At 47.8% G+C, this 27633-nt stretch overlaps 1 protein-coding gene across 2 annotated transcripts in view; it reads left to right on the plus strand.

Annotated features, from left to right (window-relative positions):
• Window positions 1-27633, plus strand: part of Sipa1l2 (signal induced proliferation associated 1 like 2) — a 146605-nt gene that overhangs the window by 24804 nt on the left and 94168 nt on the right. For both annotated transcript variants that reach the window (XM_052166602.1, XM_052166603.1), the window contains exon 2: window positions 22922-22979. The gene's annotated coding sequence lies outside the window, so the exon portion shown is untranslated. The remainder of the gene's footprint in view (window positions 1-22921; window positions 22980-27633) is intronic.

The raw sequence follows: 27633 nt of genomic DNA on the forward strand, positions 1-27633 counted from the left end.
AACAGTTTTAAGGTAGGTTTTCTCTGTCCTTCTCCCTTGGAAGTGCCAGGGGCATGCTATAGATGCCTGTTCTCTAACTTAGGATATTATCGCTCATGAAATTATACAAGAACATAGACATAGACAAAAAATACAAATGTCAGTTTCTGACAGCTCTTTCAGTTGGTCACCCCAGTATCATAGGCCCTGAATCCCAGAACACTAGAAGTTCCCTCTTCTAGCAGTGTCTGTGTTTATGTCTCTGTCTCTCTTTCTCTCTCTCTCTCTCTCTCTCTCTCTCTCTCTCTCTCTGTGTGTGTGTGTGTGTGTGTAGGGTGGGGTAGTAGGGTGGTGATTTTGCCTACAGGAGACCCTCTCAATGCATCTAGAGAGCTTGAAACAAGCAGAGTAAGTGTTCTTAGAGTGTTAGCCTCCGAACATACCATCTCTAACCTTCACATGCTGTGCCTGTGCTGTGGTTGTTTTGGGGTCACCCCTGTTGCATAAGTCATCCATAAACTCACTAGTGCCCTAGAGTGGACCTTGGTGCTCCTGCACTTTGATTGACACTGGAGTACTATACAGAGAGTGTGAATGTACTTGTTTAAAGATGAGGCATGGTGCAGGATATGGTGATGCACACCTTTAGTTCCATAACTGGGAGCTGGAAATATGTGCACCTCTGAATCTGAGGCTAGCCTGGTCTTCATAGAACATTGCAGCTGGCCAGGGCTATATTTTGAGATCCTGTCTCTATTAGGGAAAGTAATTATAAAAGCCAATCCTATAATCGGTTTCAAATTCTGCTTAATATAGCACAAAAATGCAAAGAAATGACTGTTGCTGATTATGTTATGGTAACTGTTGGTGCTGTCAGTGTGGCTGTTATTCCTCCTTCCCAGGGCAGGTTTGTGTCCAGAGTCTGGCAGAACACTACGTATGTGCAGGCAGGCCAAGCAGTTTGGTTTTTCTGCTCACTGGAGTATTTATTGCCCTGCAGTTTAGCATCTGATAAGTCTGAAGCAGGCTCCACTGGAAGTATTTCTTATCAGGCATGGGAAGAACCAGGAAGATAAGTGCTTGGCCAGTGGTTTGTTCTATGTTCTTGGGCTTGCACCTTTGCAGAACAGGGCAAGACTGCCCAGTGGTGGCCTCCAGCTTGTGAGGTGTGGCCAAAATCCTGGTAGTGGGAGACCCAGCTTTTGCTGCTGGCAGAATTGTATTTGTCACAGCTCTGGCCAGTGCTGTGGGGAGACCTGGAGCAAGGATGGCCTCCAGGTTCAGGGGAACTCTGCTCTGTGTGTTGCCTCTGGTGGAACCAACCAGGCTGCTCCCCTGATGAGCACATGGAAGCTGTACACTACCGACTGTGGGTTTCCTCAGATACTTGGGATAGTATACAGAACTTAGTGCAATTTCCCCAGACGGTAAAAATGTCCTGGTCACAGTTGCCTACAGGCAGGGCTTGTCAGCACTGTGCAGTCTCAGGTCTCCTGCCTGGGTGGTCAGCTGGATAGGGCTCAGGGATTCAGGTGTGGGAGGTGCTGGTGGATCGTGTTCCATGGTCACACTGGGCCCTTAACAGCACAGGCTCAGGGGTGGGGCGCATTACAGAATCTGCCATGAGCCTGCAGCCATTATAGTGGAGAGTCAGCTTGCTAACAAGTTGTCAGCTGTAATGTGTGACCCCCCCCCTGCTGTTAATTTACAGTGTATAATGTGAATCGGAAACCCCCCTTCTGCCGCACCCCAGGGCTTAAAGCACATTCTTACGTCCTGTTTCCCAGCAGACTTTTTTTGTGGTTAAGGGAAGAAATGTGATCAGAGCTAGTGGATTTTGGGTCATCAAGGAAGTTGCACAATAAAACAAGTACAGAATTAAACTTAAATGGATGGGCTAAACTTTATGGGGTTTGAAGGTCTTTTCTTGGGGGTGGCTAGTCTCTAGCCGGACAGTAGCCTGGTTCTGTAGAAGGCCTTAGGGGAGTGTTCAGCCCAGTTCTAGGCCAGACAGATTTGGAGTGGAGGTGTCCTGTGACCTGTAGTTGGGCTAGCGCTGTCTGGTTTACTAGTCCCTTCATGCTGTGGGCTCAGTATACCTTCCTTCTCTTTCACAGGTTAAACTTCTAGCTCCCCAGATGATGGTATTAGGAGATGGCTCCTTAGACAAGGGTGGGGCATGAGGGGTGAACCCTCAGGCATGGGATTAGTAGCCTATCAAGGAGATTTCTTCTACCTCATGCTTTGGAAACAGCATAGACCTTTCATGACCCAGAAAGTGGGTGTCCCCAGCCCTAGTGCCAAGCCTGTGCGTGGCTTTGTCCTTAGACTTCCAGTCTCCAGCAGCTAGAAGTAAACACCTGTGCTTATAAAGCAGGGGCTATCTCATGTAACTGGGCTATCTCATGTTGGTGTTACAACAACTTGGCTATCTAGACTGAGATCATATCACACTTGTGTTTCTTTTGCAGTATGCATGCCACAAAGGACTTGAGGGGTCTCCAAGATGGTTGCAAGCTGTGTTGTAATGGAGGAGTGCCACACGTGGACTGGAGCCCTCCACGTGTGCTAACACTATGCCTTGACCTTAGAAAGCATGGCCAACCTCTTTGACCTCCCTCCATGAAGCCTTGACCTCAGGGTGTTCACAGCCAATGGCTCCTGTCCACGTGGAGTTCCCACTCTGTGTGACTGTTCAAGGCTCCACTCTCCCTGTACAATGCACACTAACCTCTCTTGCTGGACCATAAAAAGCGGTGACCAGCTTGCTGTGATCTCCACATCGTCTTGTCACCCTTTCAGGCTGAAATCAGTTCTCTCTTACATCTCTTCTTCCTGCCCCCAGATTGCTTCTCCTGCGGCCTCTATCCTGGTTCTTGCTCTCCTCCTAGACCTTCCTGCCCCATTCCTGCTCGGCCATCTCTGATTTCCTGTGAGGGGTTCTGGACATGGTCTTCCTGTACCCTCAGCCCTGTGTGCTCTGCCACACCTCACTGATCGAGCCCATTGAATCAGCCATGCTGGGGTCGGAGCTCAGCTTGCCAGCTGTGTTCCCATGCATCTCATGTGGTCAGCACACCGTGGAATGAATGAGCGGCCATTCTAGAAGCAATTCAGTAACCTGCTTTCCCATGAGCAGATTTTGATATAAGCTTAGGTGTACCAGTTGTGTGTGTGTGTGTGTGTGTGTGTGTGTGTGTACATACTACTGTCACCTTTAACTTTAGTTGCCTTCCTAGGCTTAATATTTATTAGGTTGATGTGTCCATCTGGGAAGTGAACTTGATAGTTAACCACACACAGCTGTTGGGTATCTAGGGTACTTTGGTAAGTTCAGGGTCTTTTCCTGACCTAACTCTGATGGGAGCTTTAGATAGAGATTGGTTGGCCAAGGCTCTCCTGCTCCTTGTTTTTCTGATTGGCTCTTGACAGAGGAAACTGGAGTTCCCTGCTTGGCTATACCCCGTAGCCTCAGGCCTAGAGCTTGGTAGGACATGGTAAGTCAGGCCATCTTCTAACTACATGAGAGAGTGGTACAACCTGGGCATGGAGCCTCTCGCAGGTAGGAGAGATGTCTTGCTAAGAGCAGCTGCTTGTTTGAAACCTCTTCTTCCCTAGTGAGCATCTCCGTGGGTAACGAACTACCACTGCTGCTTCTACGTCGGGGAAGCTCTGAGAAGCACAGCAAACTGAACTCGCCCTGCCCTTCCTCCTTAAGAATGTTGATGTTTTTAGAATACGTTGTTAACGTGATATGGTTGTCTTGTGACTTTTCTCGTGGAGATAAAAAGAGATGCCTATCTATCCCAGATCCAACTGACCAAAGAAAAGATTTTACCCAAGTTCACCTTGGGGAATCTTTAGCCTCTCTTGGCAGCCTCGCCCCTAGCAGGTCCCACCCACCCCAGTGGATTATAGACCTCTGGTTTGGTGGAGATTGGAATCTCAGGAAGGGAACGGGCAGATGAAGGTCTTGTGATCCCACCAGCCTTCCGTGCCCTCCATGGGGGTTGTTAACAAGCTGGCTCTCTTGCACATCTCCACAGCTTTGCTGCTCTCAAATAGCCATGGTGGTCATGTCTGGCCCAGCAGCAATGTTTTCAGCTAACACAGTGGCTCTGCCTGTGTACTCCTATTTTCTGTAGTGTTCCAGAACTGTACGGATTGAATGTATGAATGAATGAATGTAACATGGGCTGTTTTCAGTCAGGATCCTTCCTGGTGTCACCAGGGCCTGTGGTGCTAGTTTCAGTCAGGGTCCTTCCCTGGGTGTGACTGGGCCTATCCCACAAAGTCTGAGCTCTTCCTTGGAGCCATCTCAGCTGATGAATCCTCTTACACAGAGGACATGTGGGGGGAGGGGGGAATCCTCTTAGCTGTAGTCTTCTTGATGTTCCTGATGTTTATGGAAAGGAAGGATTCCAGGGTGGGAGCAAGGAGGGAGGTCAGAATCTACAGAATCTTCAAGGGCCTGCCCTCTCCTGCCTCCTAGTCCACCACTGCCTCGCTGAAGTCGCTTGCCCTGGGCTTTCCCAGCTTTATACTCTGTCCTCTGTGTCCAGCTATCCCCTCATTTAAAGCCTGTGGCCGACCAGCCTTCTATAAGGATCTCAGGATGCCTTGGTGAATGGGAAGAACTGAGGAAGCAGCCAGGGAAGTGACAAGAGTCCCTCTCTTGGTTCCCAAGAGTGGAACCCAGTAGAGTGTCGGCCATGGGGGGAAGAGGGGGAGCACAGCTTTATGATTTATTTCGTTAACACTTGTTTTATGATGGTTTTGGAAATTCTTGTTTTGGAGAAAGAGTCTCACTATGTAGCTATAGCTGGCCTGGAACTTACAGTGATCCTCCTGCCTCTGCTTCCTGAATTCTGGGAGTATAGGCAGAGGCAGTTCTGCTGGATTCCACATTTCCCAGGGGTGCTTGTTCTTTTCTTTTGAGACTTTGAGGAACAAAAGTTCAAATGTCTGTGAGACCCTATCCTGCTCTAGGGGGTGGGGAGGGACGCCATTCACCTCACAGATTGAGTGCAGGTATTCCCTAGTTAGAGGGAGTCCCTGCCAGAAGTTACTGCTGACAGTCAGGCTCAGGCAGGCCTCTGTCAGAATGGAGTGAGCAGGATTTGAGGAAGGTTGACAGCTGAAGGGAGTCAGGAGCTGCCTGGCAGCAGAGAGCAGTGGGGCCTGGAGGGGTGACGGCTTCTGCCCTGCACTTGCCCTTGCTCTTTCTAAAGGGTGATAGAGAGAGGCTGCTCCCTTAGCTTTGTCTTCAGATGTAGGTGGGCACACAGCATGGTGGTTCTCTTTTACAGCTCAATTTTCAGCCACTGTGTCAGAGTGAGGCGTCTCTGGCCTGAGGCTTGGAACTCTCTGTGCTGGACGCCAGCTAACCTAGGGTTAAGTGTCTGTGTGGAAAGATGGAATGCCTGAGAGACTAGACACCAGGCCTTGTTTGCTGTCTACCCAGAAGTGTCCATCATACAGAGTGAGAGGGGCCCCTGGGCAGCTGGGAGTGAGGTAGGTCCTGGGAAGTGGCGTGCGTGCCTGTCACAGGCTCATCTGGGTGAGCCCTTTGTGTACTTCTGGAATCTTCTCCAGCCAGGCTGCTCATTAGAATCAGCAGGCATTTGAGAAATTGCACTGCCATTCGCCTTCTGGGAACTGTGTCCCCACAGTCACTCTGCGGCCTGTGAGGAGTGCCACAGGTGCTATGAGATGCCAGGCCACCCGGGCTGCCAGGAAGTGATGTGGCCTTAGCTGAGGACCCAGGACTCCTGTCTGGGGTTTGCTCCCTGTGTCCTGCTCTGCCCCTCTCTCACTGCCTGTAGTATTGACACTCTCTGTATGGTCTCCCTGTGGTCCTGTATGGTCCTGTGTGGTCTCTGTACAGTCTTTGTATGGTCTCAGGGTCTAGGAGTTTAAAACGATTCCATGATGTTAGATTATTTCAGGAGATGTTCTGACGAGCTCCAAGATAGTGCGTGTTAAATTTAGGCACTTTGGGCTATTCGAGGCTGGGAAAGCTTTGGTGGGAGGATGAGTCCTGGGATTTTTCTCTAAAACCTCAAACCAGGACAGTGTGAGACTTAGGGTGAAGAGCGCCAAGCCCGGTTCTGGCTAGGGCTGTCCAAGGCCTTTCTCCCAGCTTCTTCCTGTGGTTTCCTCTACTGCATTAGCTCCTCTCATTGGATGGTGTTCCCATTTTGCCCCTCTTGCCCATGTGTCCCCTCTTTCCTTGTTCTGATCTGAGGCTCAGCCTCTATGCTGTCAGCTGTGTGGCATCTGTCAGAGTCACCTACATGAGTCCATTTTAGTTGGCAGAAGGCAAGAATGAGGTCATAGGAAGGGTAGGGGGAGGGGAGTTAGTGGGTCTGGCCAGGGTCAGATGGATTCCTTTTCTCTGCCAGTTAAAGAATTAAAAGGCAGGAGAGACCTGAAACCCAACAGGGAACTGCAGAGTCTCAAGAACCGCAATCACCAGTGAAAGATTTATGGAGGAGAGGAAACAGCAAACAGACAGAGAAGACCCTCTGCAAAGCAGAGGCTGGGACTCAGAAACCAAACCAAACCACCCAAACCACCACCACCACCCTTCTTTCTTGGGGGCTCAAAGGCTTGGGGATGAGACTTGGTTTTTTTGTTTTTTTTATTTTCCTCCTAACTCAGGGTTGGTCAGTTTAAGGGAAGCTAGGATGACCAACTGGGCCAGAACTGTATGTGGCATGTCCTGGGCAGGTTTTGAACTGGCTGAGCCCATCCATTGTCATGGTGTCTGCTGCTGGGAGACAAAAGTCTACAAGGCCTAGAAAGTGGCAGGAGGGTGAGGAAGAAGCTGGCCATCTTGCACGTTGCCTAGCCATAGCGCATCTCTCTCTGCTTCTCTAGCAGGAGTATCTGTCTCAGTGCCTGCTACACATGGTTGCTGGAGGTCCTGTGTCTTGCGTGCCTGAGGTGGGGTAGTGCTTGGCATAGCTTTGTGCATGGAGCTGGCCCAGGACCTGAGTGCCATGCCTGCTGTCTGCACATGTTTGCACAGGACAGGTGCTGCAGTGTGGCTGCAGGCCCCACACCCTGTGGAGGCCCAGCCTTTTTGACAGGGCTAGTACGTGGGACAGCTGCACCTGTCCTGTGCACTGCCAAGATTTTTGCCTCTTGAATTCTGACAACTTGTTAGGCAGTTCTTGCACTCTGCTGACTTTGGAGATGCCTAGCAACGTTTTACAGTTTGGACAGTTTCTAATCACTTTAATGAAACCATAATAAGTTATTATATGAAGAGAACCCTGGGGACAGGAACCCTAAGCTGGGTTTTGGGTTTCTCAGGCAGCAGAGCTTCCCTTTTTAATAAAATGCAGTCCTAGATGCAGTCAAACAGGAGTCGCCTAAGGACCGTCTCGCCCCGCAGCCCACCCAGATCAGGGCTGCTGTCTCTGGTGGTCAGAAGCACAAGCTGTACAAGCTGCCTGCCTACTCCCCAGCCTCTGTCCCAGGCCGGGGACTCAGCAGTGCGGGACCAAAGGCCTCAGTTTACGTTGTGAAGATAGCTCAAAACATCGAAACAGAATTGTGACACAGGACTGCAAGAGAGAATAGGGCCTGGTCTTTCTGACTGTTGCTTTGGTGCTGCTTGTGAGTGACATAGGTGTGAACTCCCGCCCACCGTGGTCCTATACAGACCAGCTGAGTGAGCAGGCGGCTGCCCACTTCTGGGCATAGCCAGTCCAGGCAGCCATCTGCAGGTCCCTGGGCCCATGCCAGAGTTCCCAGGCTTAGAAGTGCAATCCCAAGGAACCAGTTTTCCATATTCCCACTGACCTTGATTAATTTGTTTCCATTTTCTAGTTACATGCCAGAAACAGACATGTTTAAAAACTTTCCTTCCCTCCCCTCCCCTTCTCTCCCCTCCCCTCCCCTTCTCTCCCCTCCCCAATAAAACTGAATCTTGAAATACTAGTGCATAGTTTTATTTTATATTAATTGATCTTTTTAGTTTTCTAAAGTTCTCTAAGGAAAGTTTAGAAAAGTTCTGGATTGCCTTTATAAAAACAGAATATCTTTTGTTTATTCTTTAGCAGTTTCATGCCTGTAAACAATGTGCCCCATCACCTTTGTTCTCACACCCCCTCCCCCTCCTCAGGCTCTCCCGAGGAGTCACTCACCCCTCCCCTTCATGTTCTTTTCTTTAAATGTTTTACGTCATTAATTTAAGATATATTTAAGATATATAGTCATGTGTTTGTATCCATGTGTGTGTGTACATGTGAGTGGACAGATCTGCAGAGGCCAGAGATGAGATGTCTGATCCCCGATTTTCCTGGAGCCATAGTTATAGACGTTTGCCAGCTGCCCAGTGGTGGATACTGGGAACTTCAGCAAGAGCAATACATATTATAAACTGCTGAGAAATAGCCACATGTGCTCCCCCTGTGCCATTCAAAAATAACCTACTGAGCTTGATAAGTTTAATTAGTGCTTGCTGGGATGTTGACTGATGGTTTTGACTGGATCTTGTATAGGTAGCACAGCTGCAGTCCTTCTGTACATGCAGTCACGGACCTGCTCCAGAAGATAGTATTTCACAGACTCCTCCCGTCCTCTGACTTAGACCTGTTTCCACTCCGGTCTTCCAAGATGCTCCTTATCCTTGGGTAGGATGAGTGTTGAGACAGATGTTCTATTTAGGGCTCACTCAGTAGGCGATTATTACCAGCACTTTAACAGAGAGACCGCTCTGGCCAAGGCTGAGGGAAAGACTAATCTATGGGTATAAACAGAAGAATTTCAAAGGCAGTCTGACAATCTGTCATATGTCAAATTGACTATAATAGGCTCTCCTCTAGGGCCCATGACCTCCTGAGCCATGCTTTTGACCAGGTTTGCAGTACAAGCCATAAGTTTCCTCTGTGGGGCAGGCCTCAAATCTAATCCCAGAGCAGTTGGTTATCCCCAGGACCTTTGTGTCACTGTTGTAACAATGGGCACATAATGCAGGTATTAGCATTATATTAGCATTGTAGAATGCAGGGCCCAGTGCCCAGTGCCCAAAAGACTGATGTATTTTCTCCCCCAGTGGCCTGTGTGGCACGTTCTGGTACTTTCGAAGCTAGTATTGTAGTAGGAAGAAATTTTCACATCAGTTTTAGCTTGAGTTTTTCTACCTGCAACCAAAGTATGTTTTCTCTTTAGCACTAGATCTTACTGTCTAGTTCTAGTAGGCTACTCAGAACAGCAGTGGCACTGTTTTGAGGACCTTTGATACCTCCACGACCAATGACTTACAGGGCCATATCCTACGTCTAGAACTGGAATTTTCATCTAATAACTGTGTCTTCTACAGGAAATCTTCTAGAAGACTTCCTACTTAGTCTTATGATAATCAACATTCCGTGTGTGTGTGTGTGTGTGTGTGTGTGTGTGTGTGTACACTATGTTCTTATATGGTGTTTGTGTGGGAGTCCTCTTGGAGGCCTGAGGTCAATCTTAACTGTCGTTTATGGCTCTCTGCCTTTTGAGATAAGATCTGTGGTTTGTCTGGTGCTTGCTCTGTGTGATGGTTTGTATATGATTGGCCCAGGGAGTGACCCTGTTAGGAGGTGTGGCCTTGTTGGAGTAGGTGTGCAACTGTGAGTGTGGGCTTTAAGACCCTCACCCTAGCTGCCTGAAAGCCAGAATTCCACTAGCAGCCTTCAGATGAAGATGTAGACCTCTCAGCCCCTCCTGCACCATGCCTGCCTGGATGCTGCCATGCTCTTGCCTTGATGATAATGTACTGAACCTCTGAACCTGCAGGCCAGCTCTAATTAAATGTTGTCTTTTATAAAAACTTGCATTGGTCATGGTGTCTGTTCACAGCAGTGAAACCCCAGCTAAGACACTCTGTCACCTAGACTGGTTGGCCAAGGAGCCTGCAGGATCTGCCTGTCTCGGCCCCAACCCCAGGTTGGGGTCACTGGCACATGCCACCATACCTGGATTTCATCTGGGTGCTAGGAATCCCAACTTAGGTCCTCATGGTTGTTCAGCATGCACTTTACTCACAGAGCTATCTCCTAGGCCCAAAGTTACACACACACACACACACACACACACACACACACACACACACACACACACGGGAGTTTTTCTTATCCTCGGATGTCTGAAGACCAGAAGTCAGTTGAATGCCTAAGGAATCCTTTTGTTTTATTTTTACATATGAACCCAAACTATTTCCATTTGAAGCCAGTAGACTCATGTATAATAAAAACACTTTTTTTGGTTGTTGTTGTTGTTGTTGTTTGTAAAGAGGTAAATGTTTTAGATGGTGTAAGTCTTCTCCCCTAATAAGAACCTTTGAGAAGCCAGCAGCCAGTGACCTCACTCCACTATGCCAGTTTAGAAATGTTCACCTCTGGAGATATGGCTGCCACTCACTGCTCCAGGAGAGAGTGTAGAACAAACGTGTCTTGGCTGCTCATTCCTCAGTGACTTCTGTCTGCCCAGCTTCCCGTTTTTAATTCTGGCAGTAAGCGTCTGTGAATGCCTGCTAAATATTCCTCTTGCTATCAGACAGCCTCCAGTCAGGCTGCGTGTGTGTATGTGTGTGAGAACTGATAATTTTATATTCCTTCCCTCCCTCCTCCCTGGTGGTTTGCTCCCAGTAGCCAATTTATGGGAAGAGTCTTTCAGCAGAGATGGAGGGAGAGGACTCAGGACTCAGTGCCCGGCACAGCGCCTGTGCGAGTGGCCTTCTGTGACAGGTGGCTTTAGAGGCCAGGGCTCTCACCATTTCAACTGTGTTGCATTTCTTTGTGAGAGTCTGCACACATTTTAGGAAATTAAAAGTGAGAATGTGAAAGGGCTAGGAAGACAGGACAGTCTGCAAATGCCTGCTGTGGAAGTATGAGGCCTGACTGACCCCAGGACCCAGATTAAAAACAGCCACAGTCCTGGGAGCAGAGACAGGCTGAGTCCTCAGCTTAACGGGAGCTCCAGGTTCATTGACGACTGTCTCAGACAACAAGGTCAATGGGGAACAACAAAAGCCTGTCAGGCCAGAGCTGGCCATCTCATGTCCGCTGTGCAGCTATAGCAACCTTGGGCTGGTCAGTGCAACTCCCACAGGGGTGGCTCCATCTCTGACCTGCTCTAGTGGAAAACTTTACTGCCACCATTGGGCAGCTTTTTAAAACCTCTACTCTGAGGTGCAAATAGTTGGATAATTTTCTGGTTTGGTCTGGGAAGTGGGAGAACTCAAAATACTTAAGCTACAGTCAGCTGCTAACTTTTTGTTACCACATTTTCCCATTCAGATGCTCCTGGTTATCCTTTAGACCAGCGTCTGAAGGCAGGGCCCACATAAGACAGGGACTATGCAGTCCACCCTCTGTTGTCTGTAGTCCAGAACCAAGAGCGCCCCCCTCCCCCAACCCCACTCTGAGTTACTGGACTTTTTTCTCTGTCAGGCCTTCAGACGAACCAAGGTTTATTGCCTTTTCTGTGCTGTAAATTGCATGGAGACAACCTAGAAGCCTAGTCTGTTTGTCTGCATGTGCACCTGGTAGATCTCAGTTACCCTGGTGACTAACCTGTTGCATGTGTACCACACTGGGCATAGTGTCTCTCTGGTGTGTATGGATTACAGGGTCTCATTCCAGCGTTCTTGTTTGAGGTGGAGCAGATAGACCTTGGAAGGAGGGGAGGAGGGACTGTTAGTATGTAGCTGCTTCTACTGGCTGCCCTCTGGCTGTGCATAGCTCCTGGCCAATATCTGCTTCTGGAGGAGAGATGCTGGAGTTGGAGTCACATTTTCTCTGTGCCCTCCCACTTCCAGAAAAGTGTCTGAACATAGGCTTACTTTCCTCTGTCAGCCTTGCTGTTGCATTGCACTGAATTAAGTTTCTCCTTTAGCTGTATTGAGCTTTGGTGTAACTTGTTTACTGTCTGCAAACTCAGGTCATGTGCAAATATAAATTTCCCGTGAAGGTATCTTGCTGTTGGTTGTTGAAGCTTAGTCCTTGTGGGCATTCCTGAGAGACCGTAGAAGCAGGCAGCGGTGAGCCCCAGGGTGAGGGTAGAGCTGGCAGAGAGATCTGTTACCATTCTTGTTGCTGTGGATGTGGACAGAAGCCACTTAATGGAGTTTGGACTTTGCTTACTGTTTAAGGATGTGGTCCATCTTGGGAGCAAGGCTGGCAGCAGGAGCACACAGCTGCTTGCTTGAATCTCAGTGGACCAGGAAGTAAAGACAGGGCAGGAAGAGGGCTGGGCTGTAATCCAGGCTCCTAGAAATCTGCTTCCTCCTACAAGGCCCCACCTCCTAAAGGTCCCATAATGTCCCAGAGCAAAGCCATCAGCTGGAGACCTGATGTCCAAGCTCCTGGGCCTGCGGGGACATGTCACAGTAAAACATCAGGAGGTAGGTGGCCTGCTACATCGTATGCTCTGCAAGGTGTGCTGGGGTCTCAGTTCCCTGGGGAGGCCGAGGCAGGAGAGTGGGGAGTACTGGGTGTGTGGATCACACACACCCTCGTGGACCCTGGAGACCCTGTGGAGGAAGCCTTTGCTGGAGACAGACCGAATCTCTGTGTGTGGCATCCCTGTCACCCCATATGTCTCACAGCAGGAAGCACCCTTGGCTGTGTAATCATTACTTCAGGAAGTAAAACTGCCTTTCCTTTGGAGGTGATAATGAGAAATTATTTCTTTTTCTCATGCGTGTACCTCATGTATTTCACTTTTATGAACAAGACACAGTCACTTAGCATCCCTCCCTTGGACTCAGAAAAACCTCTGTTCTCCCGAGAGCCATGTAGTAAAGTTGTTGGCAGGATTGAGCGAAGTTCTCCCTGGAAAACATCCAAGCCTGAGACCAAGTAGGAAACAAGTCTGTGCCCACTCAAGTGTCTGGTGGCAGCTGAACTGTTTGCAAGTTATGCAGAAGATGTTTTTTAGAACTTGTCTCATCCTCAGGGTTTCAATTATTTTGATCCCTCCTCCCTCCCCGACTCCAGAAAGGAAACTGAGGAGAAAATCCCTGCAAAGCTAGGCCTGAGTGACTCCTGCTATAGTAATTAATTGGCAGGAAAATCAATAATTGAGTGAGAAGTCTCTCAGTCAGTGGTGACACAGACTGTGCAGTGAGATGCTAGTAAACTTGGGAGACAGCACCAGGAGCAGGGAGCTAATTGGATGAATTTACATACTGCATGCTTCTGTAGCGCCCTGTGCTGCTAGTCAGTCGGGAAATCTGTTGGAGACTCAGACTGAAATGTTCAAACCTCTTAAGCGTTTGACCCTGAAAGACTCCTCAGTGAATAGATATCTGACTCAGTGCGTTGAAATGGGACTGCCTTTGCATTGTCAGTCAGACAATTAGAAAATGTTAGCTCACTTCCTTTCTTCACAGAACAAATTCTTCCCCATTTATCCCCTCTGTTTTCTCACAGGAGCTGCTGCCTTAAAGATGGTCGAGGATACTGACTCTGGGACAGTTTAATCACAGGTTCTTGTTGTTTGTGGGTTTTTTTTCCATCCTTACAAATCATTGAGGACTTCAGACATGCTTGTTTTGTTTGTGTGAGATCTGTCAGTAGTCATCATATTGGAAATAATAAGCAAGTTTAGACTCGAGGAAAGGCCGTGACTCACTCAGCACTTGTCCCATCCCAAGCTCTGCAGAGTCCAGACGAGGCACCCTGAGATGTCAGGTACCAGCAAGGACATGGTGGATGGTGTCACCCTTCTGAAGGGCTATGTTTTGTATAAGAGGCATGATGTTTCTATTTTCTTTCTCTTTAAACTGTCTGAGTGGCCTCTTTGGGTAAGTACTCGATAGTTAACTCTCAAGAGGCAGGTGTATCCTGGGACAAAGTAGCTCCCTGATTCCTAGGTCTATCCCAAGGTGTGTTCCCTTGAGTGATAGACAACAGATGCTTTGGATCTCAAAGGTCAAGACTTTACAGGACCACTTAATTTTATTTGTCCCTGAACAATATTGAAGGAGGGAGATAGTCTATGTAAGTTTTTAAAATATTTAAAAATTTGAGATTATAATATATCATTCCTCCCTTTCCTTTCTTCCCTCCAAACCTTCCTGTGGATCACTCCCTCTTGCTTGCTTTCAAATTTGTGGTTTCATTTTCTCTGTGTGTGTGTGTATGTGTGTGTGTGTGTGTGTATCTCTTCATCTGTGTGGATGTCTGTGTGTCTCTGTCTGTGTCTGTGTCTGTTCCTAAATACATAATAGAGCGTGCTCAGTCTGTACAGTGTTACTTGTATGTGTATATATATATATTCTCAGAGCTGGCCATTTGGAATTGGAGGACTACTCACTGTGCTTATGTGCTCTTGGCTAGGGAAGACTGTTTCTCCCACTGTGAGCTCTCCTTTGTTGCCTGCAGTTCTTTGTCTAGGGTGAGGCCTTGTGAGCTTTCCCCTTGTCCACATTAGTGTGTCTATTGATGCCTTCCTTGTTCAGGTCTGTGTCCATAGCCACATTGGCGGGTAGCTTCTGACATTCCTAGGAAACACAATGTCACAGCAAACTCTCCACTCCTCTACCTTTAGAATTGTTCTTTCCCCTCTTCTGCAGTGATCTCCGAGTCTGTAGCTTAGGAGTTCTGGTCTAGATGTTAAATTTTATTTTATGTGTATATGTGTTTGTCTCCATGTGTATATGTATATATGCACATATGTGCAGTGCCTGTGGAAGCCGGAAAGAGGAACTAGAGTTACAGATGTTTTGAGCTTTCCATGTAAATGCTGGGAACCAAACCTATTTTTAGTTTTAGAGACAGTCTTGTTATGTGGCCCAGATGGTGACTGAGTAGTTTGTCATGCTGTGCTATGACCTTGCCTGTGCTCTGAGAGGCCATTATTTATTTAACGTGCTATTGTTTTTCTACTACTGACACAGAGAGAAAGAAGGTGCTATCTTGGAAGTATTGTGAAAATAGTTAGATTTGCATATGAGTGAGAGATTGATGAGAGACTGATATGGCAAGAGCTGCTGCCTTGAGATGCAGAGCAGCTAGAGAAAGTGACTCCATTGGTAACTTCTACTGTAGATGCTCCGGGACTTGAATTGGAGCTCTAGCAGAGGCAGTGGTGCCTGTAATCCTAGCTCCCTGGAGGCACAGGGCAGAAGGTCTCTGAGGCTGCCGACCCCCCCCCCCCCCACACACACACACACAACTACATATGCACACTTGTAACCCACACAAAAGCACATAGGAGGTGTGGTACATGAAAAGATCAGGATTTGATTATGTATCAATTCATATTGCAGAAAGAAACTAGAAATCTGGTATTCCTTTGTAGGTTAGAGTCCACAGTATAGACATTTAATCACCTGCAACCATACTGAGAGATGGGCCCTTCCAGGTGGCTACTGAACAGATGCTATCTTTTGGGGACTGAGTGACCTCCATGACTGTGTGAAAGCACAGAGGCCCTCCCCAGATATGGTCACTTGATCCTGGACTTTGCAGATACAGAGGCACATACACTTGTGTTTCTAAATGATGTGGTCTGTGGCCTCTTGTTATAGCAGCAGGAGCCTGTGAACTTCTAAGGCATGACACTCACCAGGGGTGCCCGCAGCCCTGTGCTCTGGACAGCAGCACATAACCCACTCACTGGAAGTCTGAACAATTTGAGGGAGTTAGATCCACAGATGGAGAGTGTAAAAAAATCAGTTTTATGTTAGTGCATAAGCATGAGTCAAGGGTAAAATATGCTATACAATAAAGCAACAGTGTTGTGGGCTGCACCTGCTCAGCCCTCCACCTTCCTCTGACTCTTCTTTCCTCTGTACCCAGTCCTACTTGTTCATGGCCCCTCAACCTCCAGGCAGCTGTGTGACTTCCTGTTGGCACCAGCTGCCCTCCCTCACTCTCAGTCCCGCAGTGTTTCTGCCCTGTGACCAGCTCTGTGGGCTGTCTGAATTGTGTGCACAGAGCAGGGAACTCCGTTGGTGTGTGGCCTTCCTAGAAGGATTTCTCAGTCAGAGTTTCCCTGGCTCTTCTGCCTTTCACAGAATCTATCCTGGTGATAGCAGGGTTCAATCTACTCTTTTGTGGGTCAAGGCCATCACTTTGTACTGTGGTTTTAGCACATGTCTTGAAGTCTATGGGATAGCAGGTTCCCTGTGAGTTGTCATTTTGCTCCGCTGCATTCTTCTCTAGGGTTGCTGAATTTGTATGACTGCAAGAAGGGTCTTCTCTAGTAGCTTGGAGCTGGAGAAGCCATGTGGCCTGGTGAGAGGGTCCTACTGCTTCCCCCAGGAGTCTGTATGGTCTGCAGGTGTGGAGAGCTGGAACCTAGCGATGTCACACTGTGATGTCTTCCTAATTGTGTCCCAAAGACCCAGGTTCCTAGTGAGAGGACATGAGTGACTGTGGTTGGAGGCTGCACCTTTGCATAGAGCAGCAGCAGCAGCAGCAGCAGCAGCAGCAGCAGCAGCAGCAGCAGCAGCAGCAGCAGCAGCAGCAGTTGTGAGACACAATGAGCCTCACTTGCTTTTCCTGCCGAATCTTCTTGGGCTGCTCCTGAATCCACACCCAGTCATCCTTAGCTTTTGGTGTTGGCCTTGTGTTTTGAAATAGTCCCACTCCGTTGTCCTAGCTGGTTGGCTGTGCATAGTTACTATTTTTGCAGTTAGAGGCACCACCTTTCCAGTCTTTCTCATCACACAGCTTCCTAATTCAAACTGTGAGAGATTTAATTCAGTTCTGTAGGTGTTTATGGGGTGTTTGCAAGTCCGTAGCTGCATTATTACAAACCTGCCTCCTTGTTTTCCATGTTGCCTGCAGCCCTTTGATTAGCATGCTCCCCACCCGTGCGGTGTGCTGCGCGGAGTCTGCGCCTCACACAGCTTAGCTCTCTCTCCCTTGGTGGGTTGTTAAGGCCGAGAGCCTCCTCAGGAGATGAGTGGTCCAGGGCCCACTCTTCTTCTCGGCTCTGGGTTGTTGCAGTGCTGCAGCGGGTGCTCAGAGCTTTGCCCAGCCTTTATGGAGTGGGGAGTCGGGAATGGAAGAGAGCGTAGGATCCAGAGGAGAAAATGGCTCTGTCGTTACCTTCACCAGAGCAATAGAATACATTCAACTGTCTGTTACAGTGCAATAGGGATAAAATTTGGATATTCTTGGATGCAGTGAGCTACCAAATGATGTAAAAGCTGATTCTCTTGCATTCCATCTCCAAAGCTTTCTTGGAACTTTTCTTTCACATAATTGGTTGCAGACGCTGGGAAAGTATGTGAGTGATGGCCTATACCCTAGGTGTGCACAGGGTTAAAGAGTAAGCAGTTTGAACTTAGGAACCCTGTTCTGTGAGGAAATACTCAGAGAAATTGTCCCAAAATCTTCCCCTCCCCCCACATGAAGACAGCTACATAATTTCAAATGGATACATTCACCAATTCTCTCCAAGAGTGGTTTAACCTGGCAGGGACACAGCCACATGAGTTTATTTTCTCTTTCATACCTTTCTTCTGTCCTCCTAGCTCATAGGGAGCTTATGGGTTCTCATTTGTGTTTCGAGGGAATGGTAAGCAGGGCGTATATCAAGAAATTCATGCGGCTGTGAGCTCTGCCCCACTGAGTGGGTAGACACAGGGGCAGCAGAACCGGGAAAATGACCAGCTGCCGCCGCCGTGTGCCTGTTAAGGACACCTACAGGCAATTGCTTAAGTTGGCCTTTTCTTAGTTTGTTATGGTTGCTCTTAATCTGCAGCCTTAAAATAAAATATACACTTGGATTTCACAAGTCTGATTCATTCTCCTTGATTTAATGAGCACCACTGCAGGTTGACACTATGGGCGCCCCGGCTGAACATGTTCAAGACATTGTTCAGTTGGAGCTCAAATCAGCTGCTGCACAGAGCACAGCACAGCATGGCTCCCACTGTGCGACGTGGTCCGGAGTTGGATCAGAGCTCAGCTCTTTAGATAATGAATATAAATGGTATCTTCTCCTTTCTAATGTTTCGCTTGTCTATAAGCAGGTGCTGATGCAAACTAGCAGATGACTGTGGGATTCTAGGTGAGCTATGCTTGTCAGGTCCAGGGGCCTTTGCTGTCCCCGGGTGAGGCACCCATTACTAAAATGGCACTGTCTGTTGTGTTTCACAGATTGGGTGGGGATGAGGATGGTATTCAGGTGCCTACTGACCTCTCCCTACTCCACCCTGTGCCCAAGTCGCTGTCTGGGCATGGGAACCGGAGTGGCAGGATTCGTAGCTGGGTGGACAGAGGGAGGGTAGGAAGGCTGCAGGGCTGAGCTGTTTGTTTGCCTTGCCTACAAATTTACCTTTTGTGTTCATTACCGAGATAGAGCTTGTATTTAGAGTTAGTGTAGCAGGAATGTTTTGGTTCTGAAGTTTTCCTTATTCATTTTGTGTATGGTAAATGCTAAAAGAGGCAGAGAATGCCCTGTTCCACATATGGTCGTGATAGTAATTTACTGCTAATTGCCAAAAAGAGTTAATATCATAAAGTTGGGGGGGGGGCAGGATAAAAAACCATGGGCAGCAGACAATGGTTTTTGAGTCTAAGAAGCTTGTCTGCTTTTGTTAGTTCACTTTACAACTATTTGTTGATTCCTGCCAATTACACCTCAGGCCTGTTAAAAACTCTCAGTTGAGTGGTACTGGCATTAAAAGAAATCATGGAAGAAACTGAAAACAGTAGTGTTCTTGGAGTGCGGTGGGGAACAAGGCACCAGCAAGCTCTTTAACTATATTCTCCTTTAGAGATGCCAGAGAAGTGGAGAGTGAAGGCCTTTGAGGCCATGGAGCATGCTACGTAGACCTGAGAGGGCCCTGTGAGGTAAGGTGTAGGCCTGAGAGACCGCTTTATATGGTCAAATATTGAAGGGCTGAGAGTATGCTTGTGAGATGAAGTGCTGTCAGTCTAAGAGAGTCTGTAAGGTGAAGAACCGAGGTGATTTGGAGCTCAGAGCACTCTGAGGTAAGGCTCTATGTTTGAGGCATGAGTGGTGATCCAGGTCCCAGCAGTATCCTTGTTAGCTCTGGGCTGAGATGAGAGGACCAGGTCTGACTGTGCTTGCTAGGTGTACAGTAAAGTCAGTATTTAAGTGTAACTGGTAATTTTCTAACAGTCTTTAGGTGAAGGAATGGTGGCCTCTCTAGTGTCTTCTGCCCTACAAAGCCTTTCCTTTTCTCTGTGTCTTCTTCCAAGCAGGCTTCCTCCAAATATGACTTCCTCCTCTCCAATGAGGAGTAACCCACCAGAAATCTCTTCCGGTGCCATCTGAGGACACATGGATCCATTCTGTGGGAAGCCTAGCCAGGCTGTAGGCAGTGACTCTGGTGCCAAGAATTTCAGCTTGGTGTAGACAGCATCTAGGGCTGCATGTTGGTGCTAGATTTGCTGTTTAAATATTTGTTGAATATTAAATGGCTTCAAAGGGTCTCTGTGTCCAGTTTCTCTTCCTTTTCTGAGTAACTTGAAAGGAGCCAGAGTAATCATATATCTTAAACCACCCAAGTTTCAGTGCCATTGATGCTGGGAATTCCACAAGATCTTGATATGCTCTAGTGAGCAGTGTGTGTGTGTGTGTGTGTGTGTGTGTGTGTGTGTGTGTCTACTAGCCTGGGTGAATGGTCAGTGAGCTAAACACATACTATCATCAGGAACATTAGTATCCAAAGCACGTTTCCAGGAAGACTGATGCCATCTGACATACTGAAGTCTGCTGGTACCCACAGTCCTAGTGTGTGTGGTCTATACCCAGCACCAACTGTTCAAATTCTCAGCTTCTCTTCTGAGATGTGAACTGGGATTTGAGGGCTCGTGGGGACTGGGTAAGCTGAGCTAAGCCTGTGTTGGTGTCTACTGCTGCTCGTTCATGTCATCATCGTATCTCAGAGTGGTGAAGGGAGTGTGGTGGCCATCCTAGCTGCACAGGATGACAGGGCTTGACTTGGAGTGATCTCAGTGTATTGACACAGAACTTTGGTTTCTTTGTTTTTATTTTGTGTGCATGTACATGTCTATATTCTTAACATGCAGACGTACAGAAGCAGAGGTTGTCTTTCCTTAAATTCCACTCATTTCATTTCATGGAACAAGGCCTCCGCCTAGCCCGGGGTCCAACAATCCAGCTGGGCTGCCTGGATAGCGTGCCCCAGTGACCTGAAGCTAGGAGGCAGCCTTTGGGAACTGGCCCAGTGGTAGCTGTGATAGATGGACAGACAGGTCAGTGAACACTTGGATAGGAAATGTTTTACAAATATTTTGATGTTTGTGGTCATTATATTGTAAAATAAGCAGTCCGGCATTATCAAGTAAATTCATATATTTATGAGGCCATTGTGTCTGCCTGTCTGTCTGTGGTTTTCCATAAAACTTGAATTCTGAACCTGCTAAAGCAACCTCCTCATCTTCCCTCCTCTGAACCTGTTCTGCTTTTGCTTTGAGTCTACACTGTCCCGGAACCCCACTTAGGAGACACTGTCTGTCTCAGCCTGTGTCCCTTTGTGACTCGTGTATCTCATTAGTGGCTTTAGCCATAATGTATCAGACATCAGAATTCCCTTCCTCCTTAAAGCTGGATAACATGCCATTGTAGGAATGGGCCACACTCTGCTTATTCACCCATCAGCGAACACTTGGGTCAGTTGGAAAGAAAGCTGTTGTCAGAGTGGCTAGATACAGACTGCTAGGAGGTTCTTAACCTGTGGGTCATGACCCATTTGGGGTTGAATGACGGTTTCACAGGGGTCACCTGAGGCCATCAGAAAACACAGATATTTACATTACAATTCATAACAGTAGCAAAATTACAATTATGAAGTAGCAATGAAAATAGTTTTATGGTCACCACAACAGAAGGAACTGTATTATAGGGTCGCAGCATTAGGAAGGTTGAGAACCACTGCTCTAGAGCCTACTATAAGTTCTTTGGATGAAAATCCTGGATCCCAAGGCAAGGCGGAGGGACTTGCTGACCATGCTTCTGAATCTGAACCAGAACAAGGGGGACTGGTCATTGAATGCAATGAGAAACCCAGCTGCTGCTGAGGGCTTCAGTAACGCCTCATCAGCTGCCTTGGGCATCCTAAAAATGGAGGCAGACTGAGGAAGGTCGGCTTTCTAAAACAGAGGCCAGTGACAGCCTTCTGCATAAGTGACAAGCTTGTCGTCATGCCATATTGAAGTGGTTCATGATGGTACCAAGCCAGCATAGCAGCTACTGAGCAGAGCGGAGGGGAGCCCCCCATTCTGGGGACTGCCTGGCCTCACTCATCGTGCAGGAATCCTGCTCCTTGGGCTCCTTTGCTCAGTACCCCCTTCTTGCTGCATCTTGGATCCTTGTGGATTGTGGATTGTGACAGGAGTGTGGATTTTAGGAAGCTTTAGTTTGCAGAAGTTCTTATAACTACTGCTTTGAAAACTGAATTGTGGATGGGGAAGCTTGTCGTCTGAGGAGCAGTCTGACTTCAATCCATATTCATTCACAGTCTGTCTCTGTCTCTCTTTCTTTATTCATCCCCTGAGTGCTGAATCCCAAGTGTGCACTGCCATGCATGGGTTAGGTGAGGTTTAGGACAGAACCCGGGCTTCGTGTATGCTAGGTAAGCACTCTTCCAACAGAACTGCATCCTGGGCCAAGAGCTAGGAATCCTGACCTTCCAAGAAGGAAGTGCTTCCTGGAGCACAGGTTTCCTCATTCAGGGAAGCAGGATGGCCTATTGACTCTGCCACTCCCTTCTTTCCTTCCCTTTCCTATTATTTACTGTGGGTGTGAGTTCATAGCAACATCTGAACTGTCACTAGAAGCAGAGGTGGTTTAACAGGGTAATCTGGAACACCCTTCTCCTTCTGGTCTTGGTGTTGCCTCCTTTACACTTAGAAGTGACTGTGATCCCAAAGGCTATTGGGTGACCTGGTTAATTGTTGTTTTCTGCGGTAGAATTAGAACTCAGGTGTTTGAAGAGGGTTTGTTGAGGCTGGAGAGATGGCTCAGTGATAAGAATCCAGGTTCTGAATAAAGAAATAAAAAGCAAAGGCACATGATTATTCCAAGATGTGATGGAGGAGAAAGTCTATTATAGATATATGGGAGAGTCTAGGATAGACATGACCCTGAGCCCCGTGGGGAGAGAGGGAACCACGTACAATAGCCTGAAGGCCCAAAGGTTCAAAGAGGGCAAGTAACCAAAATGGTTGGATTGTGTAGGGAAAGCAGCCCAGCTCCCTAGGTTGGAGAGTTCAGGGTAGGGGGCAGGGTCATAGCTAGCCAGAAGGGCTATAGTAGGTAGGAACTGGGGGATGCTGGGAGAACCTGGTGACCAGTGTCCACTTTAATATGTTAAATAGTCACCTCAGCCATTCATCCTGGATTTGTAATCTAACTGGTTCCCAGTACCCACTGTGGCCCACAACAGTGTAATTCCAGGTCCAGAGGCCCTCTTCTGGCCTCTAGGGCTTATGCACATACATGTAGGCAACATACTCATTTACAGATAAATAAGCCTTTCAAAGCACTTGTTGAAATGACAGTGAACAGTATGGATGTATGGAAAAACTGACAACAACCCTTTACTTTCTGTTATAAACAATATTTTACAAAAATAACTTGTCCCAGGCAAGAGTGGCGTTGCACAGACCATCTGCATTTGCAGGCCTCTGCCATCTGGATGGCACAGACTGTCTGCGTTTGTAAGCCTTTGCTGTCTGGATGCAGAGACCAGTGGGTTCTCTTACCTAACTTTTGGTAAGCCTTTGACACTATCATTCTCCTCAGCAGCTCTGTTACATGCTGGAAAAGGAAGAGACAGAAAGGGATAAGAAAATGCTTTGGTGTCCTTAATGGGCCTGGATCTGACATCCTGAGTTCCTTGGAAGAAGCTCTGGTCACTCAGGGATTCTGAGCACACTGAAAACTATTGTTGAAATTTCCCTTAGGAATCTGACCAGGTCTCTGTCTTCTCCTGCAGGTTCTTGCTGAGGGCTGTGAGCTCCAGGCTCTGCCAGCCGAAGTTGCAGTCTTTTTAGGTAAGTTGCTACAGCCTGCCTTGCAAACGGAATTACCCTCCACAGCTGGTTGATGTTTTAAATTGGACTCCTGCGTCCCAGTGATGGTTCTTTGGAAAGGCTGTGTTCTCTCTCGATGTATTGAATGCTGTAGCAGATGTGGTGATCAGGGTTCACACAGGCTCCTTTGAACTTTAGAGTTGCCCAATGAGGTGGGGTGGGAGTGCAAACCTAGTCACTGATGGGTTTCTGTGTGTCCCTTGGTGTGTTTTTGAGGATATGCATTTCATAATCAGTTTGTACATATCTGTGTAGAGAGTGCACTTAGGTAACAGGGACTCAGGTGAGCATATTGTGGGCAAAGGGCTGCCTGAAGCCCACTATCCTGGAGAGTTCAGGACATGGTGGGGGTGCTGAGGTGAGCTGCCGTAAGACGATGGACCTGATGGGAATGCCGGTTGGCTAACTAACCCTTTCAGCCTTGAGTCAAGGTAGTGTTTCCCCCTTCCTTACACATGAATTACAGAATACATGGAAACAACAGGAAGTGAGATATGTCTCTGAATGAGCCTATGTCTGTCTCACCTTGTAAGTCCCCATTCACACATGTGCTCACACACGTGCACTTTTGTACCTCACATGTGTGATCTTCCACCCTTTGCCCTTAGGAACATCAGCATCTGTTTCTTAGGAATAAATGTGTGTGTTGAGTCCTAGCAGTTCAGTTACCAACCTCACATTATTTAATACTGACCCAACTATGCTCCATCCTTTACCAGCATCCCAATTCAGTTCCTCATCTGACAGAAAGCCTGTCCTTCATGGCATCATCCACCTCCATCCAGGGTCCAGTCCAGGGCTCAGTGCTACATGTAACTGCTATGTTTCTTGTGTGTGTCTTTCTGTGTGTGTGTGTGTCTGTCTGTCTGTCTGTTTCTGTATATGTGTCTGTCTCTCTCTTCTCTCTGTGTCTGTTTCTGTATGTGTGCTTGTCTGTCTGTCTGTCTCTCTCTTCTCTGTCTGTCTGTCTGTCTGTCTGCATGTGCCTTTGGCAGTTGTAGCTGGGCTTGCCTTTATAATGTTGTCAAGGCAAGTTTTTGAACAAGGACAGGATATCAGCACCAGAGAAGCCAGCATCACCACATACTGTCTCACGGCATAGAGTCAGTGCATGAGGTTCATGTGTATGTAGAAACTGTGGAAGTTTCTACAGAAAAGAGCGACTGCTGAGGAGCGGCAGCCGAGGCCAGGATGGCTTTTCTGACACGGCCTTCTTCCCTCCTGATGAGAACCAGAAGACCCAGTCCATTTCCTGTGCTCAGGGAAGCCCTGGAGCCTAAGTAAATTCTGATGTGGAAATAACAGTGCAGAGAGGCAAGGAATGTTCCAGAACAGGAACTAGGCAGGACTGCAGGGTTTTGCTTTAAGGAAGGAACCTTGTGACGCTGCATCTGTCCTTTCAGTGCTGTGGGCTCCTCTCCAGCTGGGTGTCAAGTCGATGCTGTCAAAGCCAGGTGGCTGTCTGAGGCTGGAGCTACCTGGACACAGCTGAGCACCTTTGGCGTTTTCTCACCTAGGAGAGCTGTGGAAAGCAGCTGTGCTTGGGTTTCTCCACCTGGAGGACCCATTTGGGTCACCATGGGAAGGGAGGTCCTGGGCAGGTCCTAGTGTGTGCTTCAGGGTAAGTGGTTCTGACGAGGTGTTGGGTAGGTATCTATAGTGTGTCAGGTGATAGTTTATTGTGTTATATACACAATAATGTATATGAGTATTACTTCATACAACCCAGACATGTAATAGACTAACTCTCTGAAGGTAACTGATACCCTTAGACTTCCTATAAATCTAGTCACATTTAGAATCCAGGCAAATTTAAAACTTGAAATTACCTGGGTGTGGTTTTACAGACCTTTGATCTTATCACTCACAATCTGAGGCAGGTGGATAACTGTGAGTTCAAGGTCAGCCTGATTTACATATTGAGTTCCTTATGAGTTCAGGCAGAGCTGTTGATACCCACCCAACACACTCCCAGAGGAACTAACAGCCCAGTGGGTAAGTGCTTGCCTTGCAAACCTGACTTCCTGAGCTCAGTCCCCAGAAACAACATGGTAGAAGGAAAGAACTCTCATCTCCATATGCATGCAGGGGCACATGTGTGCCCCCTCTGACCTCTACATACATATGTGCACATGTGCATATATATCCTAATATCCAGTATATGGAAGGATACACCTACTGTGTACCAGACTTGCAGTGTGCTTCAGTTTGGAAGGTGTTTACAGTCCTGCATTATAAAGACGTACTGCTGTGTTCCCCCTCCCTTTGTGAAAAGCGGCTTGAGTTGGTGGCTCTGGGTTTATGAATGCGAGGGCTGGGCTCTGTCACAGAACACGTTGTAATTTCATAAGCAGTTTCCTTTCTTTGGTTTGTTTGTTTATATGGAGCGTTTGTTTGGTGGCGGCAGCAGTGGAAGGTTTCCTGAAGGAGGCATTCACTGAGGAACAATGGGTAGCGTTCAGACTTTGATTCCTTGGTGAAATAACTGTTTTTGTTCCATGGAGGCTTGTCTCTGTTAATTAACCATATGTCTGAGAGCAGTTGGGGAATCTGCTACATCCTGAGTAGTTCCAACTCAGGCTCTTGTGCCTTCCACTTTCTAGGGGCGAAGTTCTTGAGACCTTGGGTCATTCGTTCCCCTACACACCTGCCCGGACACCCCCACTTTGAAAGATGAGCAGAGATCCTAAGCACATGGTCCAGCCTGGGGACTACAGCATGGGATCAGGGAGGAGCTTCTCTGTCTACATTAGCAGCTCACTATCATCTTTTGCTTTAAGTCTATCCTTGTGCTTGGCATTGCTACTCCTGTTCTGCATCCTTTGAGGATGAAGATGAGATGCTTGGAATCCTGCCAAGGCCTCAGAGTGAGGGAAGGGTTGCATCTCTGGCTGGAAGAACTACAGCTTTGAGCAATTTTGGCACAGGATATATGTAGACAAACATGCTAGTATGTGGACTTTGTGTGTTGGTGGCAGAGACCTGTGATCTCAGCATTCAAGATACTTAGGCAGGAGGATTGTGAACTCTGGACTAGGCTGGGCTGCATATGAGACATTGTCTCAGAAAAGAAAAAATCCCAACACATACACCCCAAAACCATGCTTGATGGAACCTGCGATTTAGTGATTTAGTGACGGGAACCTTCCCATTGGTGTGGGTCAGCAGCCTGAGTGTGGCCAGCAGATTGTCAGGGTTAGTTTATTTGACCTTGAGCAATTTGCCTAAACCCTTTGTTGCTAGAGATTGAGCCCCAGGCCTATAGTTAAACTAGATTTATGTGCTTCATTTTACTTATAAACCGAGTACTCGTAGAGTCACACCCATCAGTGACCTCTGGGAGGGGCAGGTCCTAGTGAAGGCTCTGAACCTCCTTGTCCAGTGAACTGTGGGGAGCATCCCCTATAGGTAACCTCGGCTGCTGGGCTTCAGGATTGGAATGCTCACATAACTGTCACCCTCAAGGTTTCTGATGAATTTTATTAATGGGGACATTTGCCATTACTGATACAGCTATTTAACTAATTTCTGGAAAAAATTAGCTAAATTGTTGGTAAACTGTGATCTGTATATCCATGTGACATAATCACTATTCTAAAGGGAATACGGTGAGAATTCAGTCTGAGCCAGATGGGACTGACCATAGGCAGCCAACACAAGTGACCCCGAGTGACATCTTCCACTTTTGAAGAGATGACTTGCATTTCACCGCCTCCTTTTGTTCTATGTCTGAGAATCAATGCACTTTCCATTCTGCTGCTGAGAGCTTCTGACCGTCCCAGGTTTCCTGGGCTAGCTCAGCATTTTTAGTCTCAGAGTTTGGGGTAGTTAGGAATCTGCTAAGCTTTAAGATTCAGCAACTCCTGGCACAGAAGTTAAAAGCTAATCGGGTTTTAAGGACCTAGGATAAATTTGGCCCTGGACCTGCAGCATTCCACATTGAGAGGGGTGTTGCTGTTAGTGTTAGGGTTGGAGCCGGGCCCTAGCAGCCCCAAGAGCCTCGGCTCCACTGCTGTCCTCACTCGACCACTTAGTGACAAGTGACAGGGAAAGCCAAGAAAGGAGATTTGCTCTGTGTGGCCACACAGAGAGATAGGAGGAGCAGAGATGTCCAGTGACCCCCATCTCCCAACTTCCTTTTTTCAGAGTCCTGACGGAGGTTTAGGTTTGAATTGAGGGCGTGAGTATGCATAGCTAAGCAGTGCTGGTCAGGTGTGGTCCCGCCCATCACTGACCTTCCTCTCAGCTCCAATCTGCCCTGCACAGTGATCTGACAGGTTGTCAGAGCTCTGTGGCATCTCTTCCTGGGAGACAACCCCCCCTTTTTTTTGCTGGCATCGGATATCAGCCTTTTCCTTTATGAAATTATTTGGAAATTTCAGTTTCTCAGGGTCCACTCCTTCAGTGTTCTAATAGCTGGGGAATGGGAAGAGAACACAGCATCTCTAGAATACCCTCATTAGCCTGTCCAGCATGGTCACAGGGTCAGGATATCCTCCCGACTTGGGGTGAGCCGTCTGCAGCTTCGTTACTGTAGATGAGTGTCAGGGTACTTCAGAGAGCTTCTACACAGTTACTGCTTTCCATCTCGGGCATGCCCTGGCTCCATAATCAG

The sequence above is a fragment of the Apodemus sylvaticus genome, chromosome 21, assembly GCF_947179515.1.
Source record: "Apodemus sylvaticus chromosome 21, mApoSyl1.1, whole genome shotgun sequence".
Lineage (NCBI taxonomy): Eukaryota > Metazoa > Chordata > Mammalia > Rodentia > Muridae > Apodemus > Apodemus sylvaticus.